General features: G+C 42.3%; 1 protein-coding gene and 1 long non-coding RNA gene across 5 annotated transcripts in view; both read right to left on the bottom strand.

The window, feature by feature from the left end:
* LOC126990852 (phosphatidylinositol 3-kinase regulatory subunit alpha-like) overlaps positions 1 to 17,256 on the bottom strand; it is a 120,853-nt gene that overhangs the window by 45,158 nt on the left and 58,439 nt on the right. The window lies entirely within an intron of this gene.
* LOC126990908 (uncharacterized) lies at positions 10,204 to 16,864 on the bottom strand. Of its 3 annotated transcripts, XR_007744922.1 has the most exons (4): positions 15,890 to 16,864; positions 11,149 to 11,655; positions 10,651 to 10,819; positions 10,363 to 10,492 (listed from the first exon to the last, which is right to left on the bottom strand). It is a non-coding gene; the product is annotated as an uncharacterized LOC126990908 (long non-coding RNA). The 3 variants fall into 3 exon arrangements; XR_007744919.1 differs by lacking the exon at positions 10,363 to 10,492 and adding an exon at positions 10,204 to 10,333 and having other exon boundaries at positions 10,651 to 11,655; positions 15,890 to 16,861; XR_007744918.1 differs by having other exon boundaries at positions 10,651 to 11,655; positions 15,890 to 16,861.

Below are 17,256 nucleotides of genomic sequence, written 5' to 3'. Positions count from 1 at the left end.
CTTGTCAAAGATGTGTGTTTGGACCGCGAAATGTTTAACCCGTCCGCTGCGATTGGCACGGATTTGGCTTTCACTGGTAGCCTGGTAACATAAACTCCCAGGTATTTCTCTGCCTCTGTGGTGGATAGTGGAGTGTTTCCCATGTGGTTTTGGTATGCTGGATTTCCCTCCCAAGGTACATGACTTTATATTTTTCTTCACTGAATTGTAGCAGCCACTTTTTGATCCATTCCTGTAGCTTGGTGATGTGTTCTTGTAGGAAATCCGCAGTCAAGGGGTTAAGATTATGACCCTACGCCCAAAATCCTCCATTCCCCGACACTCAGCTATTAATTTTCCAAAGGCCAAACAAATGAATCTACTTTCCATGAGTGACTTTTTTACGTTCATGGTGTAGAAACAGGGTCGAACTACCACCAGGGTTATGAAACTATCCCTGGAAATGGCCAAAACTCGCCCAAAATCCTCCATTCCCGACACTCGGCTATTAATTTTCCAAAGGCCAAACAAATGAATCTACTTTCCATGAGTGACTTTTTTACGTTCATGGTGTAGAAACAGAGTCGAACTACCACCAGGGTTATGAAACTATCCCTGGAAATGGCCAAAACTCCTACGAAAGCCTTGTCAAATATGTGTGGTTGGGCGGCAAAATCTTGAAGAATATTACCCTTTGCCCAAAACCCTCCCTCCCCAGACACTCAACTCTTCCCAAAGGCCGAAATGGATATGAATCGGCTTCCCACGGGTGATTTTTTTACGTTCACAGTACAGAGAAAGCGTCGAACTACCACCAGGGTCATGAAACTACCCCTGGAAATACCAAAACTCCAACGAATATGTGTCGGCAGGCGCAGACGACGGATGTAGAGCAGAAGGACGGGTCGTTGAGGACGTGGCGTGCATTGGGATAAACTCCGCTGTCAAAAAGGTGCGGAGAGAGAGAGAGAGAGAGAGAGAGAGAGAGGGGGGGGTTGGGAAGGGGGAGAAGGAAGGGGGGCGTATAACATAGTTTAGTTATTCTCTCCTAAGCCTTTCCTGGCCATCCTACTCCTCTATTACATAAGAGAGAGAGAGAGAGAGAGAGAGAGAGAGAGAGAGAGAGAGAGAGAGAGAGAGAGGAGGGGGAGGGGGGCGCTGGAAAAAAACAAAACAAGCAAGTCAGTTCTTTCCCTCCTACCGTCTGCCACCTTCCTGTGACTTGAACGCTTCCACGAGGGGGATATCAAACCGTCTCACCAATTCAACAGATCACGTAGAATTTCCAGCTTCCTAACAGTTATTCACAGGGCAAGAGAGGGTAGGAGGTTAATTTTTCACCCTGGTCTTGGTCTGCCTCCTTCTACGTGAACAAAAGATGGTCCCGGGCAGGGTTACCAAATTATCGTACTCAGACACTCAGCACATCGTATTTTCCGGTTCTGAGTCACAGCTATTGCAAACAAACGCCAATATGTAATGCTTTTAACGATAACTTGAACTGGAATTTCGTTATCTGTGTGGGTAGGAAAGTTTTGGGCCCTGGAACTGATAACTGCGATGTTTTGAGTACGATAATCTGGCAAGCCTGGTCCCGGGTCAAGGAGGGATGCACTGAGGCGGCGGGGCAGAATGTGGATCCAGTGAGGACGGCGACGACGGGGCGTGGCAACCAGTACTGCCTGCGGATGGCGAGGGTCTGCCGGGGTCAATGGGTCCTGCTGGCTCCGCGCGTGACGCCTTCCACTCACGCATACACACACACACACACGTCATGCGCAACACACGCTGGTGGCTCTAATCATGTTGTGAATCACCTCCTTTCACGCCACGAGCTCTGAGGAACGTGTGGGTGCGTGTGCCGCCGCCTCGCTCAAGCAGAAGCCGGGAGTGACGAGCAGGAGGAGGAGGAGAGGCGGAGTGATTTTCTGAACGACACACAGACAAGTTTTAGAAGACATGAACGAGAACAAATGAGGAATAGGCAAGAGAGAAGCCACGAAGGGAAGGCCGATGCAAAGACGATCCCCCCGATGAGACAAATGAACTTTCGGAGTGAACGCGGAGTGGCTTACTGAACGACACACAGACAAGAGGAAAGTATCATTTCACACGAGTTTTTTGAGATGTAAACAACAAATCAGAAATAGAAGAGAAAGAAGCCACGAAGGGAAGCCCGATGCAAATACGATCTCCCCGGTGAGGCAACTGAACTTTCGGAGTGAACGCGGAGTGGCTTACTGAACGCTACACAGACAAGAAAGTATCATTTCACGCGAGTTTCTGGAGATATGAACAACATCAAATCAAGAATAGAAGAGGATGAAGCCACGAAGGGAAGCCCGATGCAAATACGATCTCCCCGGTGAGGCAACTGAACTTTCGGAGTGAACGCGGAGTGGCTTACTGAACGACACACATACAAGAGGAAAGTATCATTTCACACGAGTTTTTTGAGATGTAAACAACAAATCAGAAATAGAAGAGAATGAAGCCACGAAGGGAACCCCGATGCAAAGACGACCCCCCCCACCCCCTCCCCCCGACGAGGCAACTGTACTGAAGTGAGCTAAGCGTGTCTGTCACCCCCAGCCCCGCCCCTACCTACCTCGCCTCGCCCCGCCCTCGCCGTCGGTCCTCTTATACATCACTGACGTTTTAAAGTATTTTCTCCCCTCCCCCGCCCGCTGCTGCGCCCGGTAAACACTTTCACACATTCCTCTTCCCCGCCGGCATTAAAAAAGTGGTGATATTTATTTACCTCTGTTACCTTCGCTGAGGGGAGGAGGAACGGACCGCCGCCAGCACCACCACCACCATGACTTACCACCACCACCACCACCACTGCCATGACCTACCACCACCACCTCTACTACCACCGCTACCCTTACCACCATGACCTACCACCACCACCATCATTCCCTACCACTACCTACCACCACCACCTCCACTACCACCACTACCATGACCTACCACTACCACCGCTACCATTACCACCATGACCTACCACCACCACCACCATTCCCTACCACTACCTACCACCACCACCGCTATCATTACCACCACTACCACCATTCCTCACCACCACTGCAACCATTACCACCACCACCACTATCACCACCTACCACTACAACTACCACCACTACCACCATTATACCACCACCACCATCACTACTATTACTTATTACCACCACCACCACCACCATGATAACGTTACTGCCTGCCTACCATCGCTTAATATATTCGTGGAAATGTAAATCTTTTGTGATAGTTTAACTCCACAGTACTTGAAACAGTGGTGGTGGTGGTGGTGGTGGTTGTGGTGGTGGTGGTGGTGTGCTACTTCACCACCACCACCACCACCACCATGATAACACAGTGCTCACAGCGCGGCCCGAGAGGTGGTGGGGTGGGGTGGGGGGCGGTGGGAGCGGGGCAGCGTCACCCATAAAATGTACTGCAATAATGAAGTGAAAGAGAGCGGCGATGATGATGATGATGATGATGAAGAGGAGAAAGTACAAGCGACTGTTTTCTTTAATGGCGAGGATGGACTGTGTGAGTGTGTGTGTGTGTGTGTGTGTGTACTCCGGTGACACACACACACACACACACACACACACACACACACACACACACACACACACACACTCCGAACGTGACCTACCCTACTTAAAGAGATACCGAAAGAAATATATGGGGCATTAGATATCCTCCTCCTCCTCCTCTTCCTCCTCCTCTACCTCTCCCTTCTCCATCTCATTTTCTATCTTCCAATCATCCTCCCCTTCCTACTCATCTCCCTCTCTCCCTCCTCCTCCTCCTCCTCCTTCTCCTCTACCTCTCCCTTCTCCATCTCATTTCCTGTCTTCTAATCATCCTCCCCTTCCTACTCCTCTCCCTCTCTCCCTCCTCCTCCTCCTCCTCTGTCTCATTTTCTTCGGTTCCCTTCTCCTCCTCCTCCTCCTCGACCGCCACTTCTTCACTCCCTCTTCTCGATATTGATTCCGATTTTTGGTGTTTGCGTCGAGCGTCCACCCGTGAAGCCCTCCGAGGTACTGCTCCCATTGATCCTGCGTCCGATCCTCCGTTTGGGGACTCGAGCGCCTGAGGGAGTCCGCGAGGTGATGGTGAGGCGACACTCCGAGCACTGGTTTGTAGCATTCCAATAATGGGTCGTATTACAAGACAAATCGCAGCCCAAGAACACATAATTGACAAGGCTTTCGTAGGAGTTGTGGGAATTTCCAGGGGTAGTTTTATGACCCTGGTGGTAGTGTGAGTCTTCGTCTGTACCATAAACCTGAAGAAACACTCATTAGAACCCGACTGACCCCCTCTTTGACCTTTTGAAATAGGTGAAGTGAGAAGCAAGTCTTATAATACCAATCTACCCTAGGACATAGTTGACAAGGCTTTCGTAAGAGTTTCGTGCATTTCCAGGAGTAATTTATTAACCCTAGTGGTAGTTTGACCCTTCTTCTGTGGCATGAACCTACAAAAACACTCACTGGAACCCGACTAATCTCATTTTTGGCCTTTGAAAATAGTTGATGTCAGAGGCGGAACTGTCTAAGAATACCAAGTCTCGTATTCTGAGATGCTTTCCGCTCACAACGAACACTTCCAAAAGGCCACAAAGGAATCGAGTTCTTAGGAGTGTTTTTCAAGTTCACGGTGGAGAAGCCTTGGCAAATGAGGAATAGGGAGGAGGAGGAGGAGAGATGAAGATGGAGAAGGAGGGGAAGGGAAGGGAACCGAAGAAAATGAAACAGAGAAAGAGGAGGAAGAGGGGGAGATGAATGTGTTTGAAAGCACTGTGGGTCGTATTACAAGACAAATCGCAGCCCAAGAACACATAATTGACAAGGCTTTCGTAGGAGTTGTGGGCGTTTCCAGGAGTAGTTTTATGACCCTGGTGGTAGTGTGACCCTTCTTCTGTACCATGAACCTGAAGAAGCACTCAATAGAACCCGACTGACCCCTTCTTTGACCTTTAGAAATAAGTGATGTGAGAATCGAAAGTATCTTGTAATACCAATCACTGTGCATCATAAGGACTTACTGAAGATATCTTTGTTACTACACTGGAGGCGTTAACATCTGGATCAGCTAACATTATTTGGTCGGGTTTCGTAACTTGGAGAATTGGTCACGATGTAGTAAATAGGAAGGGGGAGGAGGGGGGTGGGGGAGGGGGGTCAGCAAGGAATGGGGCACGAGGAGGAAGGTCTACGAGGGGATCTCCTGGACTGAAGAAAAACCTTCCTCCTCAACTCTCATACACGCATTTCATTTTGTTTTTTCTCTATCTGCTTTTCTGTTGTTTCACCTTCATTCCCCTTCTTTCCCGCCTCATTTTTTCCTCTCCCCTGTTATCATTTTCCCCTCACTCACTTTCCTCCTCTCCTCCACCCTCATACGCGCATTTTATTATGTTTTTCTCGATCTGCTTTTCTGTTAAAACCCGGAAGGAAAATTTGTCAAGGTGTGTGTGTGTGTGTGTGTGTGGGGGGGGGGGGTAAGGAGGCAAGGAGAGCGCTCTAGGTCTAGGTAAGGTCAAGGGACAGCAGCTGAGGGACTGATGGGGCTGGCCTTGGACTGGTCGTGGCATCTTGGTGGTATCAGGTCGTTGACGCCGCCGCCCCTTCAGCTTCTCGCTCCACTCGGCACCCCTGGACCTCCTTCCTACCGGTCCTTCACGCCCGCGCCTCACCGCCCTGATCTACGGCGGTTACTTCCTCTCCCGGCGCGGCGCTCACCCACCAGCAAATGCAAAAAGCGGTCGACGCCCCCAAGGCCACGGCGGGGCTGGCGCTTCACTAAGACAAGGGGAAGCAACGATCTCAAGTGACGCTTCCTTGGCTCGACACAGATTGCTAAGACACTGGAAGACTTAATTGTTACTTTACTTGTCACGGTAGAAGCGAGGGAACAAGGACCGCACGCACACACACACACGCACAAAAAAAAACCTTCTGCTCTCACAAAGACAACAGAAGAAGCCAGAAAATGAGGCAGGAGGAACCAAACGCACATTGCTAATATTTCATTCTAAGATGTTTTGATGTTTCCCTTTTGGAAGAGTCAAAGGTTGGTGTTATAAGGCGCTTTCACTTCTAACATCATCTATTTCTAAAGGGCAAGGAGGGGGTCAGTCGGGTTCTAATGAGTACTTCTTGAGGTTCATGGTACAGAGGAAGGGTCAAACTACCACCAGGGTCATAAAACTACTCCTGGAAATGCCCACAACTCCTACGAAAGCCTTGTCAAATATGTGTTCTTGGGTGGCGAAATGTCTTGCAATACGACTCAAAGTCCCCGGCAGGCTTCCTCTTCTTCTTATTATTATTCTTCCTCCTCTTCCTCTTCCTCCTTCTCCTCCTCTTGGCTGACCACACAACACTGGCACTGTGGCGTACACCCCCCGTGGAGGCGTCTGGCGGCGACATCTCTTCACTGAATCCTTTAATAAACAGATTTCAAGGGTGTCAAGGCCCCGGCGTTGATGTGTCCCGCGGGGTTCAAGGCAGCGAGGCACGGCGGGCGGGGTGACTGGGTCTGGCTGGGCCTCCGCGCCGCCTCCTGATGCTTGAGGACAATGCCCGCAATGCCAAGGAATGCTGGGAGTGGGTTAAACATTCATTCAGCTCTCCTCCTCCTCCTCTTCAATCTCCCTCTCTTCCCCCTCCTCCTCGTCGTCCTCGTCCTCCTCCTTCGCCTCAGAGGGTGCCAGCTGAGTTCAGTAACCTTGCCTATTAAGCCTCGAGCGACACTTGTTCTCTGCTGGTCAATGTCCTCCTCGACCGGCCGCAGAGATACCGCCCCATTATCGCCATCTTATCGCCATTACTCATCCGCCCTGCCCTGCCCTGCCCTGCCCTCCTCACGCCCGCGGACGAGCACATGTGGCCGCGTGCGTGAGCCTTGCCCCGGGACACACGAGTGAACGACGAGGTGTGTTTGCCAAGGCGCGGTGGTGGAGGGCGCGTGGCAGACCGCCGGCCAAGAGGTGCAGGTCTAGCGTTGGTATTCCCAGACGCTTCCGCCTCTCATATCAACAATTTCCAAAGGCCAAACAGGAGATCAAACGGGTTCTAATGAGTGTTTTTAGGTTCTTGGTACAGATGAATGGTCGAACTACCACCAGGGTCATTTAACTATCCCTGGAAATGCCCAAAACGCATACGAAAGCCTTGTGCCGAAATGGAAATAGTCCAAAAAGGGTATCAAAAGGGTTCTAATGAGTGTTTTTTAGGTCCTTGGTACAGATGAATGGTCGAACTACCACAGGGTCATTTAACTACCCCTGGAAATGGCCAAAACGCCTACGAAAGCCTAGCCAAATATGTGTACTTGTGTGCCGAAATGGAAATAGTCCAAAAAGGGTATCAAAAGGGTTCTAATGAGTGTTTTTTTAGGTCCTTGGTGGAGATGAATGATCGAACTACCACCAGGGTCATTTAACTGCCCCTGGAAATGCCCAAAACGCCTTCGAAAGCCTTGTCAAATAAGTGTACTTGTGTGCCGAAATGGAAATAGTCCAAAAAGGGTATCAAAAGGGTTCTAATGAGTGTTTTTTAGGTCCTTGGTGGAGATGAATGATCGAACTACCACCAGGGTCATTTAAACTACCCTGAAATGAAATGCTCAGTTCTAATGAGTGTTTTTTTAGGTTCTAGGTACAGATGAATGGTAGAACTGCCACCAGGGTCATTTAACTGCCCCTGGAAATGCTCTAAAAACGCCTACGAAAGCCTTGTACTTGGGCGCCGACATCACTCGCCGACCCTTGAAAGTGCCGAGCAGATCCTAGTTTGTAACCTTCGGAAAGAGGCAACCGGGGAGGGGTGGGAGGAGGGGGGTCACCGAGGTCACATGCCTCCTCACTTGCACGGAAAAGCTAAGCAGCACGAGAAAGGGAGAGAGCAAAAGAGGGAATAACGGGGAGAAAGAAAGAAAGAAAGAATGAATGAATGAATGAATGAATGAAGAAAGAGATGAAGGGAAGGAAGGATGGATGGATGGATGGATAGAAAAAGGAAAGACGCAGTAGAAAAAAATATAAGGAGAAAAAATAAGATAGCTAATATAGAAAGGAAGGAAGGCAGGCATGATAAGGAAGCATAATATGAAGATGAAAGGAAAAGAAGGATGGAGAGAGAAAGGGAGGAAAAGAAACAGGAGATAAAATATGGAGGAAAAAATGAAAGAGATAACAAAAAGGAAAAAATAATAGGAGGGAGGAAGAAAAGAGGAAAGGATGGATAGAGAGAAAGAGGGAGGAAAAGAAACAGGAGATAAAATATGGAGGAGGAAAAAATGGAGATAATTTAAGAAGGAAAAAAAAAGCAGGGAGGGAGGAAAGGGGAAGAATACTATGAAGGGAAGGATGGAGGGGAGGAGGAAAAAATGGAGATAATTTAAGAAGGAAAATAAAGAAGGAAGGGAGGGAGGAAAGGGGAAGAATACTATGTAGGGAAGGATGGAGGGAGGGAAAGAGGAGATAGGGAAGATAAGGAGGCATATGTCAGGGAGGGAATTCGACAGAGGGGAAAACATGTCCAGACGTGTTTATAACTTATTACGGTCCCCCATATGGTAGATACAGCACATGACCCGGGGGCGTGGTGCTACTGCCCCTCCCCTGCCTGCACGCGCCTCCCTGCAAGCACCACTGCTCTCTCTCTCTCTCTCTCTCTCTCTCTCTCTCTCTCTCTCTCTCTCTCTCTCTCTCACACACACACACACACACACACACAATAGGCATATCGAGTGTGTGTGTGTGTGTGTGTGTGTGTGTGTGTGTGTGTGTGTGAGTGGGAGAGGGAGTGAATGAGTGAGGGAGTAGGTGAATGAGTGAGTGACGGAGATGAACAAGCGATAACATAAGAACATAAGAATGTAAGGAGTCTGCAGGAGGCAGGTTGGCCTATACAAGGCAGCTCCTGTAAGCTAAACCCCACCTAACATGAATTTATCCAACCTCTTCTTGAATGTATCTATGGTATCACGACATGACTGCCAAGCCTGTTCCACTCATCCACCACGCTATTGGTAAACAAATTCTTGCCTATGTCTTTGTTGAATCTGAATTTATCAAGCTTAAAACCGTTACTACTTGTCCTGCCTGGTTCTTTTACAACCAAAACATTATTAACATCCAACTTATTAAAAGCCTAAACTTAACCCAACATAACCTAACAAAACCAAAACAAACACTATAGGTCTAGACTCAGAATATTCATATATGCTTCCTTACTAATGAGACTTTCTATACAACAAAGTGAGATAATTCTTTGGTGATTCATACCATAAGGTGCTGGCTATCATGTGTTTGAAGATACTCTAAACCTAACCTAACATAACCTAACAAAACCCGAAACAGTTACTATCGGTCTCGAATCAGAAAATTCATATATGCTTCCTTACTAATGAGACTTTTTATACAACAAAGTGAGGTCATGCTTTATTGATTTATACCAAAAGGTGCTGGCTATCATGTGTTTGAAGATACCCAAAATATAACACAACAAAAACAAAACATACACTATAGGTCTTGACTCAGAAAATTCATATATGCTTCCTTACTAATGAGACTTTCTATACAACAAAGTGAGGTCATTCTTTGTTGATTTATACCATAAGGTGCTGGCTATCATGTGTCTGAAGATACCCTAAACTTAACCTAACATAACCAAAACATACACTATAGGTCTTGACTCAGAAAATTCATATATGCTTCCTTACTAATGAGACTTTCTATACAACAAAGTGAGGTCATTCTTTGTTGATTTATACCATAAGGTGCTGGCTATCATGTGTTTGAAGATACCCTAAACTTAACCTAACATAACCTAACAAAACCAAAACAAACACTATAGGTCTTGACTCAGAAAATTCATATATGCTTCCTTACTAATGAGACTTTCTATACAACAAAGTGAGGTCATTCTTTGTTGATTTATACCATAAGGTGCTGGCTATCATGTGTTTGAAGATACCCTAAACTTAACCTAACATAACCTAACAAAACCAAAACAAACACTATAGGTCTTGACTCAGAAATTTCATATATGCTTCCTTACTAATGAGACTTTCTAGACAACAAAATGAAATCATTCTTTGTTGATTTATACCATAAGGTGCTGGCTATCATGTGTTTGAAGATACCCTAAACTTAACCTAACATAACCTAACAAAACCAAAACAAACACTATAGGTCTTGACTCAGAAAATTCATATATGCTTCCTTACTAATGAGACTTTCTATACAACAAAGTGAGGTCATTCTTTGTTGATTTATACCATAAGGTGCTGGCTATCATGTGTTTGAAGATACCCTAAACTTAACCTAACAAAACCAAAACAAACACTATAGGTCTTGACTCAGAAAATTCATATATGCTTCCTTACTAATGAGACTTTCTATACAACAAAGTGAGGTCATTCTTTGTTGATTTATACCATAAGGTGCTGGCTATCATGTGTTTGAAGATACCCTAAACTTAACCTAACAAAAGCTAACAAACACTAAAGGTCTTGACTCTGAAAATTCATATATGCTTCCTTACTAATGAGACTTTCTATACAACAAAGTGAGGCCATTCTTTGTTGATTTATATGATAAGATGCTGGCTATCATGTGTTTGAAGATACCCTAAACTTAACCTAACATAACCTAACAAAACCAAAACAAACACTATAGGTCTTGACTCAGAAAATTCATATATGCTTCTTTACTAATGAGACTTTCTATACAACAAAGTGAGGCCATTCTTTGTTGATTTATACCATAGGGTGCTGGCTATCATGAGTTTAAAGATACTCTAAACTTAACCTAACACAACCCGATACAGTTACTGTAGATCTTGACTCAGAAAGTTCATATATGCTTCCTTACTAATGAGACTTTCTATACAACAAAGTGAGGTCATTCTTTGTTGATTTATATGATAAGATGCTGGCTATCATGTGTTTGAAGATACCCTAAACTTAACCTAACATAACCTAACAAAACCAAAACAAACACTATAGGTCATGACTCAGAAAATTCATATATGCTTCCTTACTAATGAGACTTTCTATACAACAAAGTGAGGTCATTCTTTGTTGATTTATACCATAAGGTGCTGGCTATCATGTGTTTGAAGATACCCTAAACTTAACCTAACATAACCTAACAAAACCAAAACAAACACTATAGGTCTTGACTCAGAAAATTCATATATGCTTCCTTACTAATGAGACTTTCTATACAACAAAGTGAGGTCATTCTTTGTTGATTTATACCATAAGGTGCTGGCTATCATGTGTTTGAAGATACCCTAAACTTAACCTAACATAACCTAACAAAACCAAAACAAACACTATAGGTCTTGACTCAGAAAATTCATATATGCTTCCTTACTAATGAGACTTTCTATACAACAAAGTGAGGTCATTCTTTGTTGATTTATACCATAAGGTGCTGGCTATCATGTGTTTGAAGATACCCTAAACTTAACCTAACATAACCTAACAAAACCAAAACAAACACTATAGGTCTTGACTCAGAAAATTCATATATGCTTCCTTACTAATGAGACTTTCTATACAACAAAGTGAGGTCATTCTTTGTTGATTTATACCATAAGGTGCTGGCTATCATGTGTTTGAAGATACCCTAAACTTAACCTAACATAACCCAAAACAAACACTATAGGTCTTGTCTCAGAAAATTCATATATGCTTCCTTACTAATGAGACTTTCTATACAACAAAGTGAGGTCATTCTTTGTTGATTTATATGATAAGATGCTGGCTATCATGTGTTTGAAGATACCCTAAACTTAACCTAACATAACCTAACAAAACCAAAACAAACACTATAGGTCTAGACTCAGAAATTTCATATATGTTTCCTTACTAATGAGACTTTCTATACAACAAAGTGAGGTCATTCTTTCTTGATTTATATGATGAGATGCTGGCTATCATGTGCTTGAAGATACCCTAAACTTAACCTAACAAAACTAAAACAAACACTAAAGGTCTTGACTCAGAAAATTCATATATGCTTCCTTACTAATGAGACTTTCTAAACAACAAAGTGAGGCCATTCTTTGTTGATTTATACCAAAAGGTGCTGGCTATCATGTGTTTCAAGATTCCCTAAACTTAACCTAACATAACCTAACAAAACTAAAACAAACACTAAAGGTCTTGACTCAGAAATTTCATATATGCTCTCTTACCAACGAGACTTTCAATACAATAAAGTGAGGTCATTCTTTGCTGATTTATACCATAAGGTGCTGGCTATCATGTGTTTGAAGATACCCTAAACTTAACCTAACAAAACCAAAACAAACACTATAGGTCTTGACTCAGAAAATTCATATATGCTTCCTTACTAATGAGACTTTCTATACAACAAAGTGAGGTCATTCTTTGTTGATTTATACCATAAGGTGCTGGCTATCATGTGTTTGAAGATACCCTAAACTTAACCTAACATAACCAAAACAAACACTATAGGTCTTGACTCAGATAATTCATATATGCTTCCTTACTAATGAGACTTTCTATACAACAAAGTGAGGTCATTCTTTGTTGATTTATATGATAAGATGCTGGCTATCATGTGTTTGAAGATACCCTAAACTTAACCTAACATAAACTAACAAAACTAAAACAATCACTGAAGGTCTTGACTCAGAAATTTCATATTTGCTTCTTTACTAATGAGACTTTCTATACAACAAAGTGAGGCCATTCTTTCTTGATTTATACCATAGGGTGCTGGCTATCATGGGTTTAAAGATATCCTAAACTTAACCTAACACAACCCGATACAGTTACTGTACATCTTGACTCAGAAATTTCATATATGCTTCCTTACTAATGAGACTTTCTATACAACAAAGTGAGGTCATTCTTTCTTGATTTATATGATAAGATGCTGGCTATCATGTGCTTGAAGATACCCTAAACTTAACCTAACATAACCTAACAAAACCAAAACAAACACTATAGGTCTTGACTCAGAAAGTTCATATATGCTTCCTTACTAATGAGACTTTCTATACAACAAAGTGAGGTCATTCTTTGTTGATTTATATGATAAGATGCTGGCTATCATGTGTTTGAAGATACCCTAAACTTAACCTAACATAACCTAACAAAACCAATATAAACACTATAGGTCTTGACTCAGAAAATTCATATATGTTTCCTTACTAATGAGACTTTCTAAACAACAAAGTGAGGCCATTCTTTGCTGATTTATACCATAAGATGCTGGCTATCATGTGTTTGAAGATATCCTAAACTTAACCTAACAAAATCAAAACAAACACTATAGGTCTTGACTCAGAAAATTCATATATGCTTCCTTACTAATGAGACTTTCTATACAACAAAGTGAGGTCATTCTTTGTTGATTTATACCATAAGGTGCTGGCTATCATGTGTTTGAAGATACCCTAAACTTAACCTAACATAACCTAACAAAACCAAAACAAACACTAAAGGTCTTGACTCAGAAAATTCATATATGCTTCCTTACTAATGAGACTTTCTATACAACAAAGTGAGGTCATTCTTTGTTGATTTATACCATAAGGTGCTGGCTATCATGTGTTTGAAGATACCCTAAACTTAACCTAACATAACCAAAACATACACTATAGGTCTTGACTCAGAAATTTCATATATGCTTCCTTACTAATGAGACTTTCTAGACAACAAAATGAAATCATTCTTTGTTGATTTATACCATAAGGTGCTGGCTATCATGTGTTTGAAGATACCCTAAACTTAACCTAACATAACCAAAACAAACACTATAGGTCTTGACTCAGATAATTCATGTATGGTTCCTTACTAATGAGACTTTCTATACAACAAAGTGAGGTCATTCTTTGTTGATTTATATGATAAGATGCTGGCTATCATATGTTTGAAGATACCCTAAACTTAACCTAACATAAACTAACAAAACTAAAACAATCACTGAAGGTCTTGACTCAGAAATTTCATATTTGCTTCTTTACTAATGAGACTTTCTATACAACAAAGTGAGGCCATTCTTTCTTGATTTATACCATAGGGTGCTGGCTATCATGGGTTTAAAGATATCCTAAACTTAACCTAACACAACAAACCAATACAAACACTTTAGGTCTTGACTCAGAAAATTCATATATGCTTCCTTACTAATGAGACTTTCTATACAACAAAGTGAGGTCATTCTTTCTTGATTTATATGATAAGATGCTGGCTATCATGTGTTTGAAGATACCCTAAACTTAACCTAACATAACCTAACAAAACCAAAACAAACACTATAGGTCTTGACTCAGAAAGTTCATATATGCTTCCTTACTAATGAGACTTTCTATACAACAAAGTGAGGTCATTCTTTGTTGATTTATATGATAAGATGCTGGCTATCATGTGTTTGAAGATACCCTAAACTTAACCTAACATAACCTAACAAAACCAATATAAACACTATAGGTCTTGACTCAGAAAATTCATATATGTTTCCTTACTAATGAGACTTTCTAAACAACAAAGTGAGGCCATTCTTTGCTGATTTATACCATAAGATGCTGGCTATCATGTGTTTGAAGATATCCTAAACTTAACCTAACAAAATCAAAACAAACACTATAGGTCTTGACTCAGAAAATTCATATATGCTTCCTTACTAATGAGACTTTCTATACAACAAAGTGAGGTCATTCTTTGTTGATTTATACCATAAGGTGCTGGCTATCATGTGTTTGAAGATACCCTAAACTTAACCTAACATAACCAAAACATACACTATAGGTCTTGACTCAGAAATTTCATATATGCTTCCTTACTAATGAGACTTTTCATTCTTTGTTGATTTATATGCTGGCTATCATGTGTTTGAAGATACCCTAAACTTAACCTAACATAACCTAACAAAACCAAAACAAACACTATAGGTCTTGACTCAGAAAATTCATATATGCTTCCTTACTAATGAGACTTTCTATACAACAAAATGAGGTCATTCTTTGTTGATTTATACCATAAGGTGCTGGTTATCATGTGTTTGAAGATACCCTAAACTTAACCTAACATAACCAAAACATACACTAAAGGTCTTGACTCAGAAAATTCATATATGCTTCCTTACTAATGAGACTTTCTATACAACAAAGTGAGGTCATTCTTTGTTGATTTATACCATAAGGTGCTGGCTATCATGTGTTTGAAGATACCCTAAACTTAACCTAACATAACCTAACAAAACCAAAATAAACACTATAGGTCTTGACTCAGAAAATTCATATATGCTTCCTTACTAATGAGACTTTCTATACAACAAAGTGAGGTCATTCTTTGTTGATTTATACCATAAGGTGCTGGCTATCATGTGTTTGAAGATACCCTAAACTTAACCTAACATAACCTAACAAAACCAAAACAAACACTATAGGCCTTGACTCAGAAAATTCATATATGCTTCCTTACTAATGAGACTTTCTATACAACAAAGTGAGGTCATTCTTTGTTGATTTATACCATAAGGTGCTGGCTATCATGTGTTTGAAGATACCCTAAACTTAACCTAACAAAACCAAAATATACACTATAGGTCTTGACTCAGAAATTTCATATTTGCTTCCTTACTAATGAGACTTTCTATACAACAAAGTGAGGCCATTCTTTGTTGATTTATACCATAAGGTGCTGGCTATAATGTGTTTGAAGATACCCTAAACTTAACCTAACAAAACCAAAATATACACTATAGGTCTTGACTCAGAAATTTCATATTTGCTTCCTTACTAATGAGACTTTCTATACAACAAAGTGAGGCCATTCTTTGTTGATTTATACAATAAGGTGCTGGTTATCATGTGTTTGAAGATACCCTAAACTTAACCTAACATAACCTAACAAAACCAAAACAAACACTATAGGTCTTGACTCAGAAAATTCATATATGCTTCCTTACTAATGAGACTTTCTATACAACAAAGTGAGGTCATTCTTTGTTGATTTATACCATAAGGTGCTGGCTATCATGTGTTTGAAGATACCCTAAACTTAACCTAACATAACCAAAACATACACTATAGGTCTTGACTCAGAAATTTCATATATGCTTCCTTACTAATGAGACTTTCTAGACAACAAAATGAAATCATTCTTTGTTGATTTATACCATAAGGTGCTGGCTATCATGTGTTTGAAGATACCCTAAACTTAACCTAACATAACCTAACAAAACCAAAACAAACACTATAGGTCTTGACTCAGAAAATTCATATATGCTTCCTTACTAATGAGACTTTCTATACAACAAAGTGAGGTCATTCTTTGTTGATTTATACCATAAGGTGCTGGCTATCATGTGTTTGAAGATACCCTAAACTTAACCTAACATAACCTAACAAAACCAAAACAAACACTATAGGTCTTGACTCAGAAAATTCATATATGCTTCCTTACTAATGAGACTTTCTATACAACAAAGTGAGGTCATTCTTTGTTGATTTATACCATAAGGTGCTGGCTATCATGTGTTTGAAGATACCCTAAACTTAACCTAACATAACCTAACAAAACCAAAACAAACACTATAGGCCTTGACTCAGAAAATTCATATATGCTTCCTTACTAATGAGACTTTCTATACAACAAAGTGAGGTCATTCTTTGTTGATTTATACCATAAGGTGCTGGCTATCATGTGTTTGAAGATACCCTAAACTTAACCTAACATAACCTAACAAAACCAAAACAAACACGCCCTCCATTAGTGGGGCAAATGACTCCGGTGGGAAGAAGTGCCATGCGCGGGGCTGAGTCGGCATAATGGCATGATTAGTGGCTTTAAGAATATAATGGCAATAATCCCGGAGAAGCCTGGCGGAGAGGGAGCACTGGGGGGCTAGGGGGGGGAGGGGGGCTGATGAAAAGGGGATGGCAGGGGTAGAGTAGAGGGTTGTGGAGTGAGGGGCCGGCAAGGAAGGGTGAGGAGGTGGTGAAAAGGGGTTGACAGGGGGTTCGGTAAGGCAGGGTGGGGTTGGTGTGGGAGGGGATGGGGATGGAGGAGAGCTGGTAAAATGGGTATGGCAGGGGATGGCAGGGGTTAGGTGAGTCAGGGTAGGGAGGGGCAGGGTGGGGAGCTGATGAAAAGGGGATGGCAGGGGTAGAGTAGGGGGCTGGGGAGTGGGGGGTCGGCAGGGAAGTGGGGAGCTGAGAAAAGGGGTAGAGGGGTAGAGCTGGGGTGGGGAGTGGGGGGTCG

This window comes from Eriocheir sinensis, chromosome 6, assembly GCF_024679095.1.
Source record: "Eriocheir sinensis breed Jianghai 21 chromosome 6, ASM2467909v1, whole genome shotgun sequence".
Classification (NCBI taxonomy): domain Eukaryota; kingdom Metazoa; phylum Arthropoda; class Malacostraca; order Decapoda; family Varunidae; genus Eriocheir; species Eriocheir sinensis.
Note: the sequence above shows the minus strand (reverse complement) of the source record. Positions and strands in the feature narration are given on the sequence as shown.